Source organism: Pan paniscus, chromosome 16, assembly GCF_029289425.2.
Source record: "Pan paniscus chromosome 16, NHGRI_mPanPan1-v2.0_pri, whole genome shotgun sequence".
In the NCBI taxonomy this organism is placed as follows: Eukaryota; Metazoa; Chordata; class Mammalia; order Primates; family Hominidae; genus Pan; species Pan paniscus.
The window spans coordinates 21,042,344-21,055,893 of record NC_073265.2 but is presented as its reverse complement, the minus strand read 5'-3'; positions in this window follow the sequence as shown (position 1 = coordinate 21,055,893).

Below are 13,550 nucleotides of genomic sequence, written 5' to 3'. Positions count from 1 at the left end.
GATTGTTATCCTTTATTCTGTTAATGTGGTATATCGCAATTATTGTTTTGCACATTATGAAACATCCTTGCATCCCAGGATAAATCCTACTTGATTATAGTGTATGATCCTTTAAATGTGTTGTTGAATTTGGTTTGCTAACATTTTGTTGAGGAGTTTTGCATCTATGTTCATCAGTGATTTTGTCCTGTAGTGTTCTTTTCTTGTAGTGTTCTTAGTTAGCTTTGGTATAAAGATAATGCTGGCCTGATAAAATTAGTTTGGAAGTCCTTCCCACTCTTCAATTTTTTGGAAGATTTTGAGGAGAATTGCCATGAATTCTTCTTTAAATATTTGATAGAATTCACCTTGAAGCCATCTAGTCCTGAGATTTTCTTTTCTTTGAGGTTTTAGATTACAGGTTTAATCTCCTTTCTCATTATTGTTCTGTTCATATTTTCTCTTTCTTCATGATTAACTTTTTGCAGGTTGTACATTTCTAGGAATTTATTCATTTCTTCTAGGTTATTCAATTTGTTGGTGTGTAGTTGTTCATAGTGGTCTCTTATGATCCTTTGTATTTCTGTGGTATCAGTGGTAATGACTCCTCTTTCGTTACATTTTCTTTATTGTGAGCCATCTTTTTTGTTCTTGGTTACTCTAACTACAGTTTTCTCAACTTTGCTTATCTTTTCAAAAATGCGACTTTAGTTTTGTTGATATTTCCTATTGTGTTTCTAGTCTCTATTTTATTTCTTTTTGTTCTAATATATATTTTTTAATTTTCTGACTTTGGACTGAGTTTGTGCTGCTTTTCTGGTTTTTTTTGGGCTAAGTAGCTTGTATATTTGAGATTATTCTTATTTCTTAATATAGGCATTTATTGCTATAACGTTTGTTCTTAAAACTGTGTTTCCTGCATCCCATACGTTTTGGTATGTTGTGTTTCTATTTTTACTTGTCTCAAGATACTTTAAAATTTCTCTTTTGATTTCTTCTTTGAGCCATTGATTTCAGGAGTATGCTGTTTAATTTGTACATATTTGTGAATTTCCCAAAATCTCTTGTGTTATTGATTTCTAATTTCATACAACTGTGGTCAGAAAAGATACTTGATATGATTTCAACACTCTTAAATTTGCTAAGAATTGTCTTATATCCCAGCATATGATCTATCTTAAAGAATGTTCCATGTGCTCTGGAGAAGAGTAAGTACGCTACTGCTGTTAGACAGAAGGTCAAGACCTTCTGTTGGGTCCCTAGGCTAATGGGATTACTTCTGAGATTGCAGTCAAGTGGAGTCAGAGCTGAGTTACAACTGCTGCTGGGCCCACAGTGGGGACCATGTTTAGTGGGCCTCTTCCCAGGTGCTCAAGCTGGCATGGATTATACCTCCATGACTTTGGTCAGTAGGGCTGGTGATGGGACAAGTTTCTGTCTACTCAGGGTCCATAGTTGGTTGTTACCAGGTGTGTATACCAGTGTGGATCCTTCTAGGTCCTTGGGATAGCTCCTCCTGGGTCACTGGGTAAGTCCCTGGGCAGGCATGACTGCACAGGTAAGAGTGACTGGAGAAGAGTTACAGGGCCACTTTGGAGTCTACTGTGGTATCAAAGTAAACAAGCCTGCCTCCCTGGGTGTGAAAGATTGAGCATGCCTCCTGGGGGGTCTATGAGTGGGAAAAACTGCTCTCAGCTCACAGATGAGAAGGCCTAGAGCCAAGTTATAAAACTATTACAGGACCTTCTGTGGGTCTGAAATTGGTAGACCTTCTCTGAATGCACAGATAGATGTATCTCCTGGCAAGACTGTGCTTGGGCAAGAATGCTCTCAAAACACAATTGAGAGGGTCTATGGCTGAGTTACAGGACTGCTTCAGAGTTCACTGCCCAGGCTGAGGTCAGCGAGCCCATCACCAGAGGGATCAGTGCCTGTGACTCCACCCCAGTCCTTTGGCAGATGATTGTGGTGGCAGGATCAAGGCCAAACAGGCTTATAGCCGAGCCCACAAGGAGATGAGGCTGATTCCAGACCTATTGCCTGCACCAACAGTCAGCAAGCCTGCCACCTAGATGCAGGCCTCCCCTTTCCTCAACCTCCTAGGTTTTAAGCCAGACCAGGGTTTCACAACCTCCCACCTGGATCCCAAAGGCTCTTTTGTCTAAATAAATCTCTCAATGTATTTAAATATTCTTTGATTCCTGTCATCAGAGTTTAGTAGTTTCCTGCATATAGATTTTGTACATATTATGTTAGCTTTTTACCTAAGAATGTCATTTTTGGTGCCATTGTAAATGTTTTTGTGAGTATAATTTTGAATTCCAAATGTCCGTAGTTGGTGTATGGAAAACAAATGACTGTTGAATATTGACCTTTTATCCTGTGATCTTGCTGTAATCACATCAATACCAGGACTTTGTTTTGACCATTTCTTAGGATTTTATACATAAATAATCATGTCATCTGTGTATGCAATAGACTGAATAATAATTACCAAAGCTAACCAAGTCCTAATATTTGGAACCAGTGAATATTATGTTACGTGGCAAAAGGGATATTGCACATGTGGTTAAAAGATGGGGAGATTGTCTGAGATTGTCCAGAGTGCCTGAAATATAATTGCAAGTGTCCTTATAAAAGGGATGCAGAAGTAGCTTTGATTATGGGTAGGAGAAGGCAATGCGATGAGAGAAATGGTGATTGGAGTGATGTGGCCACACTTCGGGGGATGCAAGCAGCCACCAGAAGCAGAAAGAAGCAAGGAACAGAGTCCACTCTGCAAGTGACCAACCCCAATAACACCTTGATTTTAGTCCTATGTCTTAGTCTGTTTTGGGTTGCTATAACAAAATACCACAAACTGAGTAATTTATAAAGAAAAGAAATTATATTTCTCACAGTTCTGGAGACTTGGAAGTACAATATCAAGGTGACAGTATCTGGTAAGGGCCTTCTGGCTATGTCACCCATGGCAGAAGGCAAAAGGTGAGAGATGGTGAGAGAGCTAAGAGGGAGGCCAAACTCATCATTTCATCAGGAACCCACTCCCACAATAACTAACCCACTGCCACAATAATGGCACTAATTCATTCATAAGGGAAGAACCCTCATGACCTAATCACCTCCTAAAGTTCCCACCTCAGCATTGTTGCATTGGGGAATAAGTTTCCAACACATGAACTTTGGGGTACACATTCAAGTCATGACACCCTATATGACTAATTTTGGACTTTTGGCCTCCAGAAATGTAGTAGAATAAGGATGTATCATTTTAAACCATGGACTTTGTCATAATTTGCTACATCAGCAATAAGAAACTAACACAATCAATAAAGACAGATTTATTTCTTCCCTCTGTACCTACACAATTTTTACTTCCTTTCTTGTCTTATTGTATTAGCTATGACTTATAGTATAATGTTAAATGGGAGTGGAGGGAAAAGATCTCCCTGCCTTGTCCCTGAACTTAGGGGGAAAGCTTCCAGTTTCTTACCACGAAGTAGTATGATGTTAGCTGTAGGTTTTTTGCAGATGTTCCTTGTCAAGTTGAAGCTGTTATCCTCTATTCCTATTTGCTGAAAGTTTATATCAAGGATGGGTACTGGACTTTGTCTAGTGCTTTTTCTGCATCAATAGATATTGTATTAGTTCATTCACACACTGCTATAAAGAACTACCTTAGACTGGGTAATTTATGAAGAAAAGAGATTTCGTTGACTCACAGTTCTGCAGACCTAACAGAAAGCATGGCTGGGAGGCCTCAGGAAACTTAAAAACATGGCAGAAGGAGAAGGGGAAGCAGGCACGTCTTACCAGGGTGACCCCATGATCCCATCACCATCAGGCCCCTCCTCCAATTCGACATGAGATTTGGGCAGGGACACAAACCCAAACCCTATTATTCTGCCCCTGGCCCCTCCCAAATCTCATGTCCTTTTCACATTTCAAAATACAATTATCCCTTCTCAACAGTCCCCCAGTATTAACTCATTTCAACATTAACTCAAAAGTCCAAAGTCCAAAGTCTCATCTGAGACAAGGTAAGTCCTTTCCACCTATGAGCCTGTAAAAATAAAATAAAATAATTAGTTACTTCCAAGATACAATGAGGGTACAGGCATTGGGTAAATGCTCCCATTCCAAATGGGAGATATTGGCCAAAACAAAGGGGCTACAGGCCTTATGCAAGTCCAAAACCCAGCAGGGCAGTCATTAAATCTTGAAACTCCAAAATAATCTCCCTGGACTCCATGTCTCACATCTAGGGTACACTGACGTAAGGGGTGGGCTCCCAAAGCCTTGGGCAGTTCCACCCCTGGGGAGGAGCTGTGCAGGGTACAGCCTCTGTGGCTGCTTTCATGGGCTGGTGTTGAGGGCCTTTGGTTTTTATAGGTGCACAGTGCAAGCTGTTGGTAGAGCTATCATTCTGGGATCTGGAGGATGGTGGCCCTATTCTCACAACTCCACTAGGCAGTGCCTCAGTGGGGACTTTGTGTAAGGGCTCCAACCCCACATTTCCCCTCTGCACTGCCCCAGTGGAGATTCTCCATGAGGGCTCCACCCCTGCAGCAGAATTCTGCCTGCACACCAGGTGTTTCCATACGTCCTCTGAAATCGAGGCAGATGTTCTCAGACCTCAATTCTTGTCTTTGGCACACATGCAGGCTCAACACCATATGGAAGCTGCCAAGGCTTGGGGTTTGCACCTTCTGAAGCCACTGTCTGAGTTGCGCCTTGGCCCCTTTTAGGCATGGCTGGTGCTGGAGTGGCTGGGATGCAGGGTTCCATGTCCCAAGGCTGCACAGAGAAGCTAGGCCCTGGGCCTGTCCCACTAAATCATTTTTCCCTTCTAGGCCTCCAGGCCTGTGATGGGAGGGGGTGCTGTAAAGGTCTCTGAAATGCCTTGGAGACTCCATTCTTGGCTATTAACATTTGGCTCCTCTTTACATATGCAAATTTCTGCAGCAGGCTTGAATTTCTCCCCAGAAAATGGGTTTTTCTTTTCTATCACATGGTCAGTCTGCAAATTTTACAAACTTTTGTGCTGTTTCCCTTTTAAATGTAAGTTCCAGTTTCAAATAATCTCTTTGTTCATGCATATGACTGTACATGTTTAGAAACAGCCAGGTCACCTCTTGAATGCTTTGCTGCTTAGAAATTTCTTCCACCAGATACCCTAAATCATCTCTCTCAAGTTCAAAGTTCCACAGGTCTCTAGGGAAGGGGTAAAATACCACCAGTCTCTTTGCTAAAGCATAGCAACAGTAACCTTTACTCCAATTCCCAACAAGTTCTTCATCTCCATGTGAGACCACCTCCACCTGGACTTCGTTGTTCATATCACTATCAGCATTTTGGTCAAAACCATTCAACAAGTCTCTAGGAAGTTCCAAACCTTCCCACATCTTCCTTTCTTCTTCTGAGCCCTTCAAACTGTTCCAACCTCTGCTCTTTTCCCAGTTCCAAAGCCGCTTCCACATTTTCAGGTATCTTTATAGCAATGCCCCACTCCCAGTACCAATTTTCTGTATTAGTCTGTTCTCACACTGCTATAAAGAACTACCTGAGACTGGGTAATTTATGAAGAAAAGAAGTTTAATTGACTCACAGTTCTGCAGGCTTAACAGGAAGCATGGTGGGGAGGCCTCAGGAAACTTATAATCATGGCAGAAGGCAAAGGGGAAGAAAGCACATCTTACTGTGGTGACGGGAGAGAGAGAGCAAAGGGGAAAGTGCCACATACTCGTAGACCATCAGATCTCATGAGAACTCACTCTGACAACAAAAAAAGCATGGGGGAAATCTGCCCCCATGATCCAATCACCTCCCACAAGGCCTCTCCTCAAATTTGACATGTGATTTGAGTAGGGACACAAATCCAAACCATATCAGATATGGTCATATAAATTTTATTTTTTCACCTGTTGATGTGGTAGATAGCATTGTTTTCCAGTGTTGAACCAGCTTTTCATATCTGAAATAAATTGGTTGTGGAATACAATTCTTTTATACCTTGTTGGATTCAAGTTACAAATATTTTTTGAGGATTTGTGTATTTGTTCCTGAGAGATATTAGTCTATAGTTTTTCTTACTCTTACTAATAATGATTTATCTGATTTTAGTATCAGAGAAGTGCTGGCCTCATAGAATGCATTAGAAAGTGTTCCCTCTGCTTCTATTTTCCAGAAGAGATTGTAGAGAATTATTGTATTTTCTGTCTTAAATGTGTGATACAATGCACCAGTGAAACTATCTGATCCTTCTGCTGACATTCTTGGAAAGTTATTAACTCCTGATTTATTTTTTATACATATTGACCTGTAATGATTATCTATTTTGTCTTTGATGAGTTTGGTAGTTTGCATTTTGCAAGTAATTGGCCCATTTCATATAAGTTATCAAATTCGGGGTCACGGAGTTATTCATCATATTATTTTACTATCTTTTCACATCCAAGGGATTCCTGCTGATGACATATCTTAAATTTCTGATATTAATAATTTTGGTCTTCTCTGTATTTTTCTCAGTCTGACTAGAAGTTTATCAATTATATTGATCTCTTTAAAGAACTAGCTTCTGATTTTATTTTCTCTTATTTTCCATTTTTTATGTTCATCGACTTCTGCTCTAATTTTGCTTATTTGTTTGCTTTAGGCTTAAATTTTTTTTTCTATTCATAATTCCCAAATGTGGAAGCTTAGATTATTGATTTTAAATCTTCTTCCTTTGTAATATATGCATTTAATGCTATAAAATTTTCTCTAAGTATTATTTTCATTGCATTCTATATATTTTGATAATTTGAATTCTCATTTTCAGTTAGGTCAAAATATTTTGTAAAAATTTTTCTTGAGGCTCCTTCTTGACCCATGTGTTATTTGAGGTTAATTTATAAGCATTTTAGGATTTTTGTGGTATATTTCTGTTGTTAATTTCTATTTTAATTCTATTGTCATCTGAGTTTATATTTTATATTTAATTTTTATTTAAACAAATACGTTAAATATGTTAAGGTGTGTTTTATGGCCAAACATGTGGTCTTTGTGAGTGTTTCAATGTGAGCTTGAGATGAATGTATATTCTGCTGTCATTCAATGAATTATTCTATAAATGTTAATTAGATTCAGTTGATTGATGGTTCAGTTCAGTTCAACTTACATCTTGTTGGAGAATTAGCCTCATCAATCTTTGTGTAAGTCTCTGCTTTATCCCTGCTATTTTTTTTTCTTTGGAAGCCTGCTTTGTCTTAAGTTAATAGCTGCCCTGAGAGCATCCTGAAAGTTGGAATGGGTATGTGGGACAAGACTCTGATGAAGCTGGGATCGTTAAGCCCCTACATTCTGATGAATCTTCTTTGCCAGTAGAAACAACTCTCCAGCCCAGTAGGAATGGCTGGCTCTGAACCTATTTGGGGCAATTAACACTGTATAGCCTGAGGTGACTGCAATGGGCCCCCTGAGGTAGTTGCCATGCAAAACACAGCTGATTTTTTTCAGGACCCACCCCATAACTACACTCACATCACAACAGGACTCTAAAGGCGAGGTAGAAAGTGTGACCCATGAAGAGGCGTGACACACTCCAAGGGAATTAGTTGTGTTTTCTTATTTATACAGACAAAAATCCAGGCTATATGTGCAGAAATGAATAGTAAGTGTGTGGGCTAATGAGAGAAAGTTGGATCAGGGTAAGTTTATTGATATGGGCCCACTAAGCAGAGACTCTGCATTTAATATTGTAGCTTGGGGAGTCAGAAAGGACTCTAACAATTTGGTTGGTGGACCCAAAAAGGGATCAAAAGGTGGCCCACAGCAAGGGAGTTATAATATAAATGCCAGGTGTGCCTTGGTTTAATGTCGAAGAAGGGATTAAAGGCTTAAAGACATTGGGATGTTAGAGTGGATTTTCCCTTTAAGACTTACTTATATGCCCTGGGAGGCTTCAAAAGACATACCTTTCACCAACATGGTGAGAAATAAATTTTTGAGGAGAGCCTCAGCATCCTTGATGTGTTTGTTCTCTATAGGCAAGATTTTTAGTGGAAACTAGAGTCACTGAATTGGGAAAACTAAATGTAATGGGAGTAACTGGATCCCAGGTTGGCAGGAGCCAAGTACCAGCATTCAGCCACCAAAATCCAGGTGGGCCTAGCTGACAGAGTGGACAGCAATGTCACAGCAGCCACTAGAATAGTCTCACTCGTGGAGACCTATAGCATTGGCTAGTTGATCATGGTGCTCCTAGAAGTGAAATAGATAGGAAGCCAACTAAATTCTTACTTGATCTGTATAAGCAGAAAAAGTTGTAGGTCAAGTGAATAAAAGTCTAACTCTAATACTGAAAAACAGAGAATCATGGTCCCTCAATCAATTATCAGAGGCAAAGTAAGGCCTTTATTCTTCTTGTAAGGGATAAAAGCCAAGTCCCCTTGAGGAAGAAACCCATGACACTGCCAAAAATTTATAATGTTAATCTCTTTCTCAGCCTTCCCCAGAGGAGCTTATGGCCTTTTAACAAGATGACTAAGCATTAGGGAAAAGTAAATAATCAGACATTTTGGTGACTGCTGGACACTGGCTCTGAATTGACACTAATTCCTGGTGGCACTGAACACCACTGTGACTCAACAGTCAGAGTAGGGGTTATGCAGATCAGGTGATCAGTGGAGTTTTAGCTCATCTTATAGTAGATTCAGGTAATCTCTGAACCCATCCTGTGGTTATTTTCCAGTTCCAGAGTGCATAATTGGAATGGACATATTCAGCAACTATCAGAATCCCCACATTGGTTCTCTGACCTGTGGAGTGAGGGCCATTATCATAGGAACTGCCTGTACCTAAACAATGTAAGCCAAAAGCCATACTGCATTCTTGGAGAGATTATAGAGATTAGTGCTACTGTGAAGGACTTTGAAAGATGCAGGGGTGGCAGTTGCTACCATATCCACATTCAATTGTGCTATTTGGACTGTGCAGAAGACAGATGGACCTTAGAGAATGACAGTGGATTCATGAGCTTAATCAAGTATTAACTTTAATTGTAGCTGCTTTAGCAGATGTGGTTTCATTACTTAAGCAAATTAACACATCCCCTGGTACCTGGTATCTGAGATCTGGCAAATGCCTTTTTTTATCTGTATCTGTTTCGAAAGGCCATTAGAAGCAGTTTGCTTTCAACCTGCAAGGCCAACAATACAAATTGAGTGTCCTATCCCAAGGGTATATCAGCTCTCCAGCCCTGTGTCATAAATTCAGTTCATACAGAACTTGAGGCCTTTTCCTTCCACCAGATACCACGCTGGTCCATTATCTTAATGACATTATACTGATTTAACCTAGTGAGTGTGAAGTAGCAACCACTCTGAACTTATTGGTAAGACATTTGCATGTCAGAGGGTAGGAAATAAATCCAACTAAAATGCAAGGGCATTCTACCTCAGTGAAGTTTCTAGGGGCCTAGTGCTGTGGGGTGTGTCAAAATATCCCTTGTAAGGTGAAAGAGAGTTGCAACATCCCGTCCCTCCTATAACCAAGAAAGAGGCTCAAGGCCTAGAGGCCTCTTAGTATTTTGGAGGCAACATATTCCTCATTCAGGTCCAACCCATTTACAAAGTGAACTAAAAAGCTGCGAGTTTTGAGTGGAGCCTAGAAAAGAGAAGGTTCTGCAGAAGGCCTACATTACTGTGCAGCTGCTGTGCCCCTTGAGCCACATGAGCCATCAGATCCAATGGTACTTGAAGTGGCAGTGGCAGGGAGAAGTGCTGTGTGGAGCCTTTGGCAGGCCCTTTTAAGTGAATCGCAGTGCAGACATAGGACTCTGGAGAAAGGATCTGCCATCCCCTGTGAATAACTACTGTCTTTCTGAGGAACAGCTTTTGGCCTATTCCTTGGCCCTTTTAGAGCCTGAACACTTAATCCTGGTCCATCAAATTACCATGCAAGCTGAGTTGGCCATTATGAGCTGGGTATTTTCTTACCCACCAACTCAAGAGTTAGATGTGCACAATAACAATCTATCATCAAATGGAAGTAGTATATGTAAGATTGAGCTTGAGCAGGCCCTAATGGCACAGTTAAGTTACATGAAGAAATGACACAAATGTCCATGCCTTCCGTAGAAGCCTGAACCTATGGCCTCATGGAGAGTTCCCTATGATCAATTGTAGAGGAAACGAATCTCAAGCCTGGTTTACAGATAGTTCTGCAGCATATGCAGACACTACTGAAAAGTGGACAGCTGCAGCACTGCGACCCTCTCTGGATCATTCCTGAAGAACACTGATAAAGAAAAAATCCTCTCCATGGGCAAAACTTCAAGCAGCACACCTGGTTGTTCACTTTATTTACAACGAGAAATGGCCAGCAATGAGATTCTATACTGATTTATGAGCTGTGGCAAATGGTTTGGCTTAATGGTCATGTCCTTAGAAGGAACAATATAGGAGTATTGGTGAAAACGAAGTATGGAGAAGAGGTATGAGAGTAGACCTCTTTGAATGGGAGAAAAACATGAAGATATCTGTGTCCCATGTGAATGCTTACCAAGATTTTAGTAATAAATTGGATAGAATGACTCATTCTGTGGATACAGTCAGTTTCTTTCCCCATCCACATTTGTCATAGTCCAATGGGCTCTTTGCCATTGTGGCAAAGATGGGGATTATGCATGGGCTTAGCAACACGGACTTCCACTCACCAAGGTTGACCTGACTATGGCCACTGTTGAATGCTCAATCAGTCAGCAGAAGACACAGCACTGATTACTTGATACAGGATCATTCTTCGAGATGATCAGTCAGTAACCTGGGGCGGGTTGATTACATTCTATTGCTTCCATTATGGGAAAAGCAGGGTTTTGTTTCTACTAGACAAGGCACTTACCCTGAATATGTATTTTTCCTTCCTTGCATGCAATGCTTCTACTAAGACTACAATCTGTGGACTTACAGAATGCATTAGTCACTATTATGTTATTCCACACAGCATTGTTGCTGATCAAGGAACTCACTTCACAACAAACAAAGTGCAGCAACGGGCTCATGCTCATGGAATTCATTGGCCTTACTATGTTCCCCACCATGCTACGAAAGCAGGCTTGGTAAGATAGTGGAAAGGCTCTTTGAAGACTCAGTCACAGTGTCAGCTAGATGGCAATACCTTGCATGGCTGGGACAAAGTTCTCCAAAAGGCTGAATATGCTTTAAATCAGTGTCTAATATATGGTTCTGTTTCTCCCATGGCCAAATTCATAGGTCCAAGAATCAAGGGGTAGATATGGGAGTGACACAACTCACCATTACCCCTAGTGACCACTAGTGGAATGTTTGCTTCCTGTTCCCATGACTTTATACTCTGCTGGGCTAGGGGTCTTAGTTCCAAAGGGAGGAATACTTCCACCAGGAAACAAAATGATTCCATTGAACCTGAAGTTAAGAGTGCCACCCAGTCATCTGGGGCTCCTCATGCCTCTAAATTAACTACCAAAGAAAGTTATCATGCTGGCTGGAATGATTGATACTGGTCTGGCTGGATTATCAAGGAGAAATTAGACTGCTACTCCACAATGGAGGTAAGGAAAAGTATATCTAGAATTCAGAAGATCCCTTAGGGAATCTCTTAGTATTACCATGCCCTGTGATTAAAATCAGAAGAAAACTACAACCCAATCTAATGTTTCAGATGACTCTCCAGGAATGAATGTTTGAGTCATCCCCCCAAAAAAAGAGCTACAACCAGTTGAGGTGCTTGCTGAAGGCAAAGTAATACAGAATGGGTAGTGGAGGAAGGTAGCTATAAACACCAGCTACGACCACATGACCAGTTATAGAAACAAGGACTGTAAGGACTGTAATTGTCATGAGTATTTCTTTTCTTCTTCTTTCTTTCTTTTTTTTTTTTTTTGTGACAGAGTCCCGCTCTGTAGCTCAGGCTGGAGTGCAGTGGCACGATCTAGGCTCACTGCAACATCTGCCTCCCAGGTTCAAGCAGTTCTCCTGCCTCAGCCTCCTGAGTAGCTGGGATTACAGGTGTGCGCTGCCATGCCCGGCTAATTTTTATACTTTTAGTAGAGAGGGAGTTCCACCATGTTGGCCAGGCTGGTCTTGAACTCCTGACGTCAGGTGATCCACCTGCCTGGGTCTTCCAAAGTGCTGGGATTACAGGCATAAGCCACCACGCCTGACTGAGTATTTCTTTCTTAATTTGTTATTTATATGTCTGTATGTGTCTCTGTGTGTGTGTATATATATATCTTTTGTTCTCTCTCTTATTCCCTTATTATGTAACATAACAAGTATTGACTTTTTTTTTTTTTTTTGAGATGGAGTCTTGCTCTGTCACCCAGGCTGGAGTGCAGTGGTGCGATCTCCGTTCACTGCAAGCTCCGCCTCCTGGGTTCATGGCATTCTCCTGCCTCAGCCTCCCGAGTAGCTGGGACTACAGGCACCCACCACCACGCCCGGCTAATTTTTTGTATTTTTAGCAGAGACGGGGTTTCACCATGTTAGCCAGGATGGTCTCCATCTCCTGACCTCGTGATCTGCCCGCCTCAGCCTCCCAAAGCGCTGGGATTACAAGCATGAACCACTGCGCCTGGCTGACTTTCTTTCATAGTAGTTAAATATTGTCATTTTACAACATGATATTTAAGTTTTGGGATATAAACGAAAAATATAAACATCATCCAATTATTTTGCTTATTTTTCTGGGGAAATATTTAGTGTGTTTTTGGTTGTACACAGGATGTTTGCACCATATTAGGCAGAAGAATGACCTTGTTATTATCTCTTCAAGATGTGCATGGTTGTCAAGTTGACAAGGGATGCTTATGATGATTAATTTTGTATCAACTTAACTGGGCCATAGTGTGCCCAGATATTTGGTTAAACATTATTCTGGGTGTTTCTATGAGGGTGTTTGGAGATGAATTCCTGAACAGAACAAAAGGCAAACCATACCTTGAGTAATGGATAATTTTCCAAAAGAGTGCTTTTGGGCTTCATCTGTACCATCCGTTCTCCTGGATCTTACTTCAGATTTGAACTTTGAACTTGCCAGTTTCCAAAATTGTGCAAGCCAAATCCTTATTACATATAACATATGTAATATATTGTATATTATACACACACACATATATGTGTGTGTATTTTATGTGTATTTCTCTCTCTCTCTCTCTATATATATATAGCAAACAACAACAAACATCGAAAGGCATACAAAGGAGGAAAGTATGGCCTATTCACACACAGAAAAGAAAAAACAGAAACCATCAAATATATATATATATATATATATATATAGAAAGAGAGAGACAGAGAGAAAGAGAGAGAAAGAGAGACAGAGAGAGAGAGAGACAGAGAGATGTGTGTAATACTCTTAGGAGAACTGTGACTAATACAAGTGGCCTAATGCTAAGTCCAAAGAAGCAACTCTCCTGGGCTTTTAGTGGTGCAGGCTGTCTTTGGGTGTCATTTCTAGACATTAAATCCAGCTGTCTCACTCCTGTCATGGATTAAGCAATTTAATGCCTTGTGCAAAGTCCTTCTCTGCTTAAATTAGTTAGCCAGGAGCCT